The 12026-nt window shown below is 34.1% G+C and overlaps 1 protein-coding gene across 1 annotated transcript in view; it reads right to left on the bottom strand.

Annotated features, from left to right (window-relative positions):
- The window catches only part of LOC106876777 (uncharacterized), a 30054-nt gene extending 29655 nt beyond the window's left edge, over positions 1–399 (bottom strand). Inside the window, exon 1 of the mRNA XM_014925484.3 lies at positions 267–399. The gene's annotated coding sequence lies outside the window, so the exon portion shown is untranslated. The remainder of the gene's footprint in view (positions 1–266) is intronic.
- Between the last annotated feature and the right edge of the window lie 11627 nt (positions 400–12026).

The raw sequence follows: 12026 nt of genomic DNA, 5'->3' as shown, positions 1-12026 counted from the left end.
TATAGTCAACATAACACAAATTTCACGAAGCGAAGCAATCTACCATAAACATGCAGCTGCCGAATTGTGTTGAACAGCGCGAAGAAAGCCGACGCCATATTAGTCAGAACAATCGTAGTCGATGGTAATTGAAATAAAGAATCGACATTGCTATGTTTATTCACAACACGGTACTGCATCGGTGAATAAATGCTACAAAGTGAATGATTTTTAACATTGTACATATCAGCAACGATAAAAATGCAAAAATCTTGCTAAAAACTTACAGTAATCATCCAAAACACACAAGAGCGTAGCGACGTAAATATTCGTCCATAGGAGTTCCCTCCTCTATTCTGACTAGCTTCCGGTTTGCGCAATAATCGTACTGTGTTGTAAGGTATTAAACGAAGATTTAATCACTTGTTGTTTATCGATGAGATTTAATGTCGAATATTTCTTTAATTCACAAACTCGCCGTAAAAGCAAGTGAGAGCAGTTCTTCGATATATATTTTTATCAATACTAAGTTATAATTGTAGCGTAGTCGAAAGACTTCCATAAACAACATGGCTGACATAAAATACTGTAGCAAACAATAAGTCAAGACAATATTTTTTTTTTACTTGGTTTCCCTTTCAAATTAAACCTACCTAACCGTTATATTTTATAATATTGGGTCATATTCCAATTTTCTATTTGTACCAAAAATGTCTATTTTCAAGAGAAAAATACTAGCTTTTGACTCAAGCCTTGCTAAACTAGAGTATGCTGGAATTAGCTAAAGCATTTTCAGTTGCCTGGCATTTAATTTCAAATTTGCAGCCAGCCATATTGTATCAATTTGGCTTGAATACTTGATATTTTTAAATTCCCATAGGTGGGTAATGTTTCACACATAAATAAGAACAAAAATTCAGAAACGTTTCTGTTTCTTTGTTTCAATCTTCATTGTCAACTATATTGAAATAAAATAAAAACGTGAGTTGCATAAATAAACAATTTTTGTTTTTGAAAACCAACAGAAAAAGATTTTTTTTTCATACCTAATTATGTAAATTATTGCACATCAATACAGTAATTTCATCGTCACTAATCTAGCAAGCACAGAATAGGCTATACTCTGAAGAGGTCTAATAACACTGAAACATCTGCAGAGTTATTACCCTTACTTGCCAAAATCAGGTTAAATTAATGTTAATGATTGGTAGTGTTAATAAATTAATATTGTTTCATTACTACACTAATAATGCTGGTTTTAACTTGCCTGAATAATATCTAGGTTAAATTACCATGCGCTTGTATTTCTGCTGCTATTGAAAATATTAGATCAGCTCTCCTTCAATAAACCTATGCAACCAAGATACACTGAACACTCAAGAGGAGAGAGTGTAATTTGAAGGTGATTTGGCTGCTGTTGCTAGCAGATCTATCAACAATATGGTACCTTCTTCGTTGCCTCAAAGACTCCAACTCTTTTAAAACAATAGCTTGCTTCAAATTTTGTCAGTGAAGCAATCTTCTAAATACCATTCCAGACATGTTACACTAAAACTTAGAGTTTAAAACATGTCACTACAGGTATAGTCATCTGGTTACAGAGTACAAATTGCAACCGCATGGTTCTAGGTTCAATCCCATTATCCCGTGGCACGGTAGCACAATACCTTGGACATATGCTTACTATTGTAACCTCAGGTTGACCAGTATCTTGAGAGTGGAATTTGGTAAACAGAAACTAGAAACTGTCTAAAATCTGTCATACATATGTATATAGTATAAAATAATATTATATTATATTATGACAAGCTAGCAGAATTGTTACCACATTGGACAAAACGCTTCGTGGCATTTCTTTTGGTTCTGAATTCAAATTCTGCTCAGGTCATCTTTGTCTTTCACTATTTCCGGGTTCAAAACATAAGTACCAGGTGAGCACTGGGGTTGATGTAAATGACTTGACCCCTCCCACCAAAATTTCAGGCCTTATACTTAGAGTACAAAGGATTGTCATTATTATTATTAAAGCAGCAAGCTGGCATAATCATTGGTGCATTGGACTAAATGCTTAACAGCATTTCATCTCTTCCCATTCTGAGTTCAAGTTCTGCTGAGGTAAATTTTGCCTTTCATCTTTACAGGGTGGATAAAACAAAGTACCAGTCAAGTACTAGGATTGATGTAGGTTACAAATTGGCTCTTGGATCTTTAGTCATTCTGTAACTTCTACCAATTAAAATAATCCTTCTGCTATAGGCACTAAGCCTGAAATTTTGGAGGAGGAGGTAAGTTGATTACATCAACCCTAGCGTGTAACTGGTACTTATTTTATCAACCCTGAAAGGATGAAAGACAAAGTTGATCTCGGTGGAATTTTCTTTTCTTTTTTTTTTTGCCTTTCATCCCTTCAGGGTCAATGAAATAAGTACAAGTTATATACTGGGGTCAATATGATTGACTTACCACCCCACTAAAAAAAAATGTCAGGCCTTGTGCCTATAGTAGAAAGGATTAGTTTCATTGGCAGAAATTATAAAATGACTTAAAGGGCCAATTAACTTCTGTAACTTCTACCAATTAAAATAATTCTCGTGTTTTGAATAACTCTGCCTTAACCGGTCCCAAATTTGGTTGACAAAGAAGGAGGGTAGTAAATATAGAACTAGGAGCCCTGTACTATCAATTACACTAACACGATTTCTGTCCTTGGGTAGCAACTGCTATTTCTTATTTTCTGACTCCTAGGGAGTATGAAAAATGGCTAATATTTCCTTCAAATTTTGATTTTGTTACATTTATTCAAACCCCAAAGAATCCCTCTCAACACATGGCTATGATGCTCTCCTACTATTCCTACTCGTGATCACAGATACATGTATTGACATGCATACCAGGCCATGCATACCAGCCTCTCCTCTCCATGCCACCAATGTTATCCAAGGGTAAGGCAAAGGCCAATACAGCTTGGCACCAGTGATGCCACAACTCATTTCTACAGCAGAGTGAACTGGAGCAATGTGAAATGAAAAGTTTTGCTCAAGAACATAACACACAGCCTGGTCTGGGAATCGAACTCACTACCTCATGATTGTGATGCTCTAACCACCAAACCACATGCCTTCACCAACCTAACAGTGTCATTCTAAAAATAAACCATCACATCATTGAAATCTTTAAAACTACAAGACAATGCATGATTAATTCAAAACAATGTGAATAAAATAAGCATTATATTTGACAGAGTAACCTGAATTCAAATTGGTTAAACTTTTGACTGGAACAGAAATTAACATATTTTGATGGAAGAAGGCTTTAAGTCAGATCACTGCAAGACAAAAAGAGTGCATCATTGCACCAGGGGTAATTTCAGGTGAAATACAGAACATATAGAATGATAGAGTTTTGCAATGTTTAACACTTTTGTGACCATATTTCTGTTGAAATACACTGATTTTGTTTCAATTAATTTTGGAAATAATGAAAAATTAATTGAAACAACTTTGTCCTTATTTAGTTATTGCTTAGAATATAAATTAACATGAAATTTTAATGAAAAATTTTAATTTAGGTTATTTTAAAACAGCTTGTATCATAAAATCATAGTCTCAGGTGGATTGCTATTGTGAGTTAGACAATTTGCATCAAAATTACATAACTTAAGGAAAAAATTCTTTGATAAAATTATGAAAGGAGACTTAAATATACACATAAACACTTCAAAATGGCCTGTTTTGTATCTCAGAATGAGAGGCAGTCTCAAGTGGAATAGTATTAAAAGGGCTAAGGAATGGACCATTGAGATTTCATGAGATTGCAATAAAACATTGATTCTTCTCATGTAAACAAAGAATCGAAAAGTGGTTCACAGCCTTTGCTAAATTTTGTCAGATTTTTTACAATGAGGAATTGCCATCATTATAAACTGATATATTTAGACTAGTTTCCTGGGTGGCTAGCAAAAAGGTTAAGGATGGGCTGTAGAAATTTTGTGACATTTACTTAAGAACCTAAAAGAATTTTCCATGGGTAAACAGAGAATCAAAATTGGGTTCACAGTCGTTCGCTTAATTTTGTCAGATTTTTTACAATGAAGAAGTACTGTTATTATAAACTGATATCTTTAGACTAGTTTCCTGAAATACTATCAAAAAGATTAAGGATGAGACATTGAAATTTTGTGACATTACTAAAGAATGTAAACTTATTCTTCTTGTGTAAAAAAACAGAACCAAAACGTGGCTCACAATCTTTTGCTCAATTTTGTCCAAACATCTGATATAGTTCTATATAGTTCTATATTTAAGAGATGAGGAATTATGTACATTATTTACATTATTTACATTTGACGGATATTTGTCCTCATCTCGTCTTGTGCTTGTGAATCAACGATCATGTCTACAAGTGGGGGTGTGCACAAGTCTAGTGTGAGTAAAAGTGATTCAGAAAATGATTATAATATTATTTTTTCATTATAAATGATTTTGACATTCTTTTTACTTTGCATGAAATATTCTTTACATTTTACTGTTGTCTTATTGCCATTTATTTATGAGGATTATAAATTTTATAGGTAAAATATTTTCTGAGAACAAAATACGATTTATAACATTGCCACTATGGGAAATTATTGCTCTGCTTGACAAGTTTTTTGCTTTATGAGCGGTCTCTGGGAACGAGTTAACTCATATATCGAGACATTACTCTATAATTCTTTAACTCTTTGACAAGCTTCAGCTCAAGAGCTGCAGTTATGCTGGAGCACCAGCTGAAAATATTATCAAATCCAATAGACATCTGAAGGAAACTGCAAAAGTACAATGGCCAAAATATTGTGACTGTAACAATCAAGATGCCTAAATATCTATATAAAAAAAAAAAAAAGATCAAAGGTCCTTTGGAAGCCAAAGACTCATAAAGCTGGTTTCCTGAATCCTGTGGTATATATATTTTCCACCTGGATGGGATGCCACTCCATTGCAGGATTATACATCTTTGCCAGCCAAGTGGACTGAAGGAATGTGTTTTGCTCAAAAAACACAAGGCATCACCCAGTCCAGGAACTGAAACCAAAAGACTCCAACCTTGCAGAAAGAAGAGGATCTGCTATTTTAAGAATTCAATTCTGAATTTGATCAGACAAGACAACCAGGGGAGACATCAGTCCAAAGATGACAGCCATATTTTTGTTGCAGGTTCAAATGTTCAAATGGTGGCCTTGTAGTGATACAAAGTACTATCAGACATACAAAAGATCTCTCTCCCTTTTATATTTAACACACACACACACACACACACACACACACACACAGCCCCATATGAGATTCTGTCTTTTAGCACCACCAAAAGAGACAGTTCATGAAATGAAACAAACTGTTCTTTAGCAAGAGGTGTTTGCTATAAGCCAAGATCATACTTATTTCCTCCATATCATGTGTGTGTGTGTGTGTGTGTGTGTGTGTGTCCATGTGTATTGTTTTTGACTTCTTTCAGTGGTGTTGTCTCCTACTCAAGAAACCAAATGCTTGAACTACCTGGAATTTAGGAGGCAGCAATCTTACAGAATTACAAACTAAATTCATGAATGTCTTGCATATTTTCACTATTTTGCATACAAACTGCATTTTCAGAAAACATGCCCGCCAGTCTCTTTTTTCTTCTACTTTTTCTTCTTTGCCTAACAATACCATCTGTTCACCATTAATACAACTCCCTGATTCACATAAACTTCCTGAATGACAGATGCACAGATGTTAATTCGTAAACAGGGTGAATAATTTGAAGGTGGTTAAACATTTGTCTATAAACATTCTCTTTCCTAATTGATTTTCTATGAAATATTCATAAACATAGGATAACTGACCTTTATAACAATATATTCTTTTTATTATTTGTTTTGCTCAATGCCCTGAACATAAATATAAAATGGTGGGGTTTTTTTTTAATATTTACCTTTGAATGTGTAGGGCAGGTTTACAATTTTACAATGTCCACAATTATTAGGTGTTGTATTTGTATCCTTTATTCTTTTATTGTCTTACTTGTTTCAGCCATTTGACTGTGGTCATGCTGGAGCACTGCCTGGAAGGGGTTTTTAGTTAAACAAATCAACCCCAGGGCTTATTTTTTTTAAGCTTAGCACTTATTCTATCATACTCTTTTGCTGAAATCAGGGGACGTAGACACACCGTCACCGGTTGTCAAGCAGTGATGGCAGGGATGAATAAATACCAAGAAACACTCACATAGGTCCATACATATGTACATACATAGATACATACATATGTACATACATAGATACATACATAGATACATACATATGTACATACATACATACATACATACATACATACATACATACATGCATACATATGCACACACACACAACACACATACACACACACACACACATATAGAGGCATACCCAAGTACCCTAATTTTATCTACAGATTTACAATACGCTGAAAAGATGGAAATAACATGTGTGTGTGTGTGTGTGTGTGTGTGTATGTGTGTGTATATATATATATATATATATATATATATATATATATATATATATATATATATATGCACCACACACACACACACATATATATTCATTCTTCTTATACAAGAATGTTGTTGACAGTGACTTCAAAGTTCCAGCCAGCAAAGCCATTGTCAGACTGCAGCATATAAAGGTAGAAAATAATCCAATATTTAAGCCCTTAGTAATTGGGTGTGCTAAGATTTAAAAAATTTTTTTAATCAGTCAACCAAGTAATTGATTGATTAATTGGTTTGTCAAAGTTCTCCAATTACAGGCTGCAATGAAAGGATTTCAACAAATGAATTAATCAGTTGATTAAATTTACAGATTTGTATGTCTAATAATTAAAACTGAAGTGAAATAGAACCAGTACAGGTGTTCTCTTCATAAAATGATTGTCCCAATAACCCAATAACTAGGGGTTTAACTACTAAACTCTGTACTTTTGACCTTTATAGTGTCAAACCAATAAGACCAAAAACAGCAAAAATACTGTCACACCTTGAGCCTCCCGAACAAAAGAGAAACACTTATTGACTTGTTTACAAAGTTCTACCTGCATGAATAAATTGTAAACAATAAGATAAGCTAAGTACCACACCCACTTAAACCCACATGCCCTAAGATGATTTTAATTCAACAAAGAGTATATGAAGGCAAGACTAGCCAATGAAAACTCTGAAAAGCAGTGCTCTAGCATGGCCTCAGACCAGTTACTGAAATCATTACAAAAAGAACACAGAGATTACTTAATTCCAAAATCCCAAATCTTTAAATTAATTGGACCATTCCCATAGATTGCCAACAGAGAGTCTTCAGTGAAATAGCACTGATTACCAATCAGCTAATTCAGTTTTTTGCAGAAAAAGAAAAATTATTTTCTGACCATTCCTATTTTCTTCATAACACTTGTATGCACATACATATGACCGTATGTACATATATATGCATACATGCATGCAAGCTTGTTTGTATACACATATACACATGCATTTTGAACTGTAGAGAAGTGATATTTATCATGCACACAAATGCGCAATGTGTGTGTTTAGTAGTGAATGATGGATATATATATATATATATATATATATATATATCTTTCCACAACTTTACCTGTCATTCCAGATCACTCAACCTATCCTCCTCCTCCTCCTTGTCGTTGTCGTCATCGTCGTCACTACCACCAGTGCCAGTTAAACCATCTAACCCATGTCAGCAAGGAAAATGGACGTTAAATGATGATGATGATGACGACGACGACGACAGCGACAACATCATCAAGATCTTGAAGCTACAAGATAATACATGACTAATTCAAAACGATGGGAATAATGAAACCTCTGTGTGGTAGCTTGATATGCTAGAAATGCATGTGAATGAAGTCACCCTTGAATAATACGTCATCACCTTTTTTAATAAGAAAAGGACAAGGTTAATGTAATTCTAGATATCCCTGTAAAAGACGAGGCAGTCATGACTGGAATGGTTTTGGTCTCCTTGACCAAAGTTGTCATGAGCAACAACAACAACAACAACAACAACAACAGCAACAACAACAACAGCAACAACAACAACAGCAACAACAAATTACAAATTTTGCAATCACAATTCTAACATCACTATTTTATTTCAAACTTTATACAAATCAATTTAGCTCAAACTGTAGACAAACTACTGTTGCTTCAATAAATTACTTTGTCCTGTCAAAACTCAAATGACAGGCTTTTTTTTTTTATTAAACTTTCTTCAACCCCTTCAACCAGACTTATGACAGGGCATTTCTTGACATTCTGCCTTGATTCTTACTCCTGCCCCAAACCTCTGTGCCATAAATACGTCCAAAGTAAATTGTAAATCTTTATAAATCTTAACATCTTTTTCCAGAAGTTAGTTGTCATTTCTACTTTCAGTATGTTGCATACAAATACCTAAGTCAACACACACACACACACACCATGATGTAATAATTTGCTGTGTGAGACATTAATAGAAGACTGGTAAGGTTAGTGGTGCTAACATTTACATCATAAGCAAGGCTGTTGCCTTTACTGTTCCTTTAAGAGTCATCTGCACCAGCACAACTGCTTGTCATATCCTCATCAATTATAAAATAAATACCACATCACTTTCAAAGTACATTTGGAAATTAAAGACAAGAGACTGGTAGCATCCCTTGGGTAATGTTAGATAAGATGCAGTATTTAACAATAAATCATAGTCATATTATCCCTACTTCACAGAAAGATCTATTTCCTCCACAATTCTATGCCAATCTTAAATACAAGAAATGAACCTATTTAGACTTGCTGACACAAGACCAAATTCATCCTCAAAAATTTCAAAGAGCTTTGTTCCCCCCACCATTGCTTGACAACTGATGTTAGTGTGTTTATGTTCTTATAACTTAGCTGTTTGGCAAAAGAGACTGATAGAATAAGTACTAGGCTTACAAAAAATGAGTCCTGGGGTTGATTTCTTTGAGTAAAACCCTTTAAGGCAGTGCTCTAGCATGTCTGCAGTCAAATGACTGAAATGGGTAAAAGAGCATGCATGCATGCATGTGTGTGCGTGTGTGTGTGTGTGTAGGAGCAGGTAGGGTTGTATAATTACAAAGTTCTCTCTATTTTACTAGATTTTGGTCACAAAATCATGAGTTCAAACATTGTTGTACTCTGAGAAGGCCATTCAGCCAATGGTTGTATTTCCCCTCAGTTTTATTATCAATTAATCACCATATTAATCTATAAATTATTTAATCAGTCAACCAAGTAATTGATTGATTAATTGGTTTGTCAAAGTTCTCCAATTACAGGCTGCAATGAAAGGATTTCAACAAATTAATTAATCAGTTGATTAAATTTACAGATTTGTATGTCTAATAATTAAAACTGAAGTGAAATAGAACCAGTACAGGTGTTCTCTTCATAGAATGATTGTCCCAATGTACTACAATATATATATATATATATATATATATATATATATATAAATACAGGGGAAAACAGTTCACGAGAATTGCCTTCGCTTGGTTTCTGTAGTTATCATCAGTGTATTTTGGCAATTTAAATAAGAGTTTTGACTGTTATTTCCAGCGGGTAGACATACTTAGTATGTCCTTTTATTAGTTCTAATGCTGACTTTTCTATGCTTGCCATAGATCAGAAACAATTCTTTGTATCAAATTCTCTGTGGCTAGATACTCTTCCTGTTACCTACTCTCACCTGTTTTTAATCAAGGTAATATTTTCCCATGACCAAAGGTAATTTCCCCCAGTAGTTTGGAAATGAACATCACCACTAGTGTGTGTGTGTGTGTGTGTGTGTAAATACATATATTAAAAATTATTTCTTGAACACACATACATCCACATATACAATTAAGGATATAAACTTGTTTTTTTGAAAGACTCTGTTATTCGTAGAAAATATTCTGTTGATGTAATTTTAAATTCGTTAAAGCATAAATACATCCTGTTTGACAGCAGAACGCTGTCATTGCACTGAAAGGCTTTTGTCTTTCACGGTTCATTGGTTTCACTCCTGTATTTCGTCATTTTCAGAGAATTCCCTCTGTCACGTTTGCTTGTCCTGTTGGGTCAAATTGCACAGAAAGCTTTACTGTTATGGTTTGTGGGACATTGGCTCAGTATATCGCTTTTATGGTTGAGTGACTTTCAATGATGAGTTTCATGGATTCCTGTATATGTGTATTTGTATGTGTGTTTATTGTGTGAGGGTGTGTGGGTGTATGTAGGTTTGTGTGAGTTAATTGCTTATTGTTTGATTCCTGTAAATATGAATGTAGGTAGATTCTTTTGGGGGATAAGGGTTTAGGGATGGGTGGGGAGGTTAGCATTCTGTTACCATTGGCATTCTCATGTTTGCATGTTTCCATGTTTTCATTGGCTGTACTGCTATTGTTGTATCATTAGTTGTCTATCCTATTTGTAGTTCTGATGTATATATACATACATAACAGGCTTCCATACAGTTCCTGTTAACTAAATACAAGGCATCGAGCTTCTTTCAGTTTCCGTGTACCAAATCCACTCACATGGCTTTTGGTCGACCCGAGGCTATAGTAGAAGACACTTGCCCAAGGTGCCACGCTGTGGAACTGAACCCAGAACCCTGTGGTTGGTAAGCAAGCTACTTACCACACAGCCACTCCTAAACTGTATGGAAGCCTGCTATATATGTATATATATATATATATATATATATATATATATATATATATATATATCTATATATGTATGTATGTATGTATATATATATATATATATATATATATATATATATATATATATATATATATATACATACATATATATATATGTATATATACACATGCATATATATATATATATGTATACGCACACACACATATATATACATATTTATATATATATACATATATATATATATATATATATATATATATATATATATGTATATATATATATATATATGTATACATACACACATACACACACACACACCTCCGCATATATATAAGCATACACATATATCTATCTAGCTATAATACACACACAGACTTCTCTTCCCATGGCACATATCTCTATAAATTAGGTAACAATAACAGATTATTTATATGTGTGAGGCTGTGTGTTGCTGTCATAGAGTCTCTTGTAAACAACAGTCACCTGACCAACATTGCTTGAGTCATTTCCATTTTTAAAAAATGTTCAGCGGTGACAAATTGGAGATAAATACATTTTAAAGCTACATGAACCAAAATAGAAATACCTAACAAATCTATAATTCTTTGTCATCATTGCCCAAAGTTGGATTAGATACTTTAATCCTTTTAGTTTTTAATTAAAGTACACACACACACACACATATGTATGCATATATATATATATGTGTGTGTATATATGTGTGTGTGTGTGTGTGTGTGTGTGTGTGTATAACTTAGCGGTTCGGCAAAAGAGATCGATAGAATAAGTATTAGGCTTCCAAAGAATAAGTCCTGGGGTCGATTTGCTTGACTAAAAAGGTGGTGCTCCAGCATGGCCGCAGTCAAATGACTGAAACAAGTAAAAGAGTAAAAGAGTAAAAGAGTATATATATATATATATATATATAGACACACACAAACACACACACATACATATATATCTAATATAATAAATGCGAAAACTAATTTCTGTGTGTCAGTGTATCCCACTTTGACCCCCATCTCTCACTATTCAATGACACTTCCTTGTGTTGGGAGTGAGAGTGATAGTAAGGATAGAGATGGTGAGGGTGGTGGCAAAGACAGAGAGAGACAGAGAGAGAGAGAGAGAGAGGGAGGAAGGAAGAGAAAGAGAGACAAAGAAATTTAGGGAGAGATGTTGATGGTGGCAATGGGAGTGATAATAAGAGAGAGAGAGAGAAAGAGTGGGTATATGAGAGAAAGAGGGAGATGATGTACAACTTTCTTGGACAGAAATTCCTGTGGTCAGCATACTGAACCAACTACTGGACACTATCATTTTTGTTTTATTTT

The sequence above is a fragment of the Octopus bimaculoides genome, chromosome 24 (assembly GCF_046866305.1).
Source record: "Octopus bimaculoides isolate indiv1 chromosome 24, ASM4686630v1, whole genome shotgun sequence".
NCBI classification, from domain to species: Eukaryota; Metazoa; Mollusca; class Cephalopoda; order Octopoda; family Octopodidae; genus Octopus; species Octopus bimaculoides.
Note: the sequence above shows the minus strand (reverse complement) of the source record. Positions and strands in the feature narration are given on the sequence as shown.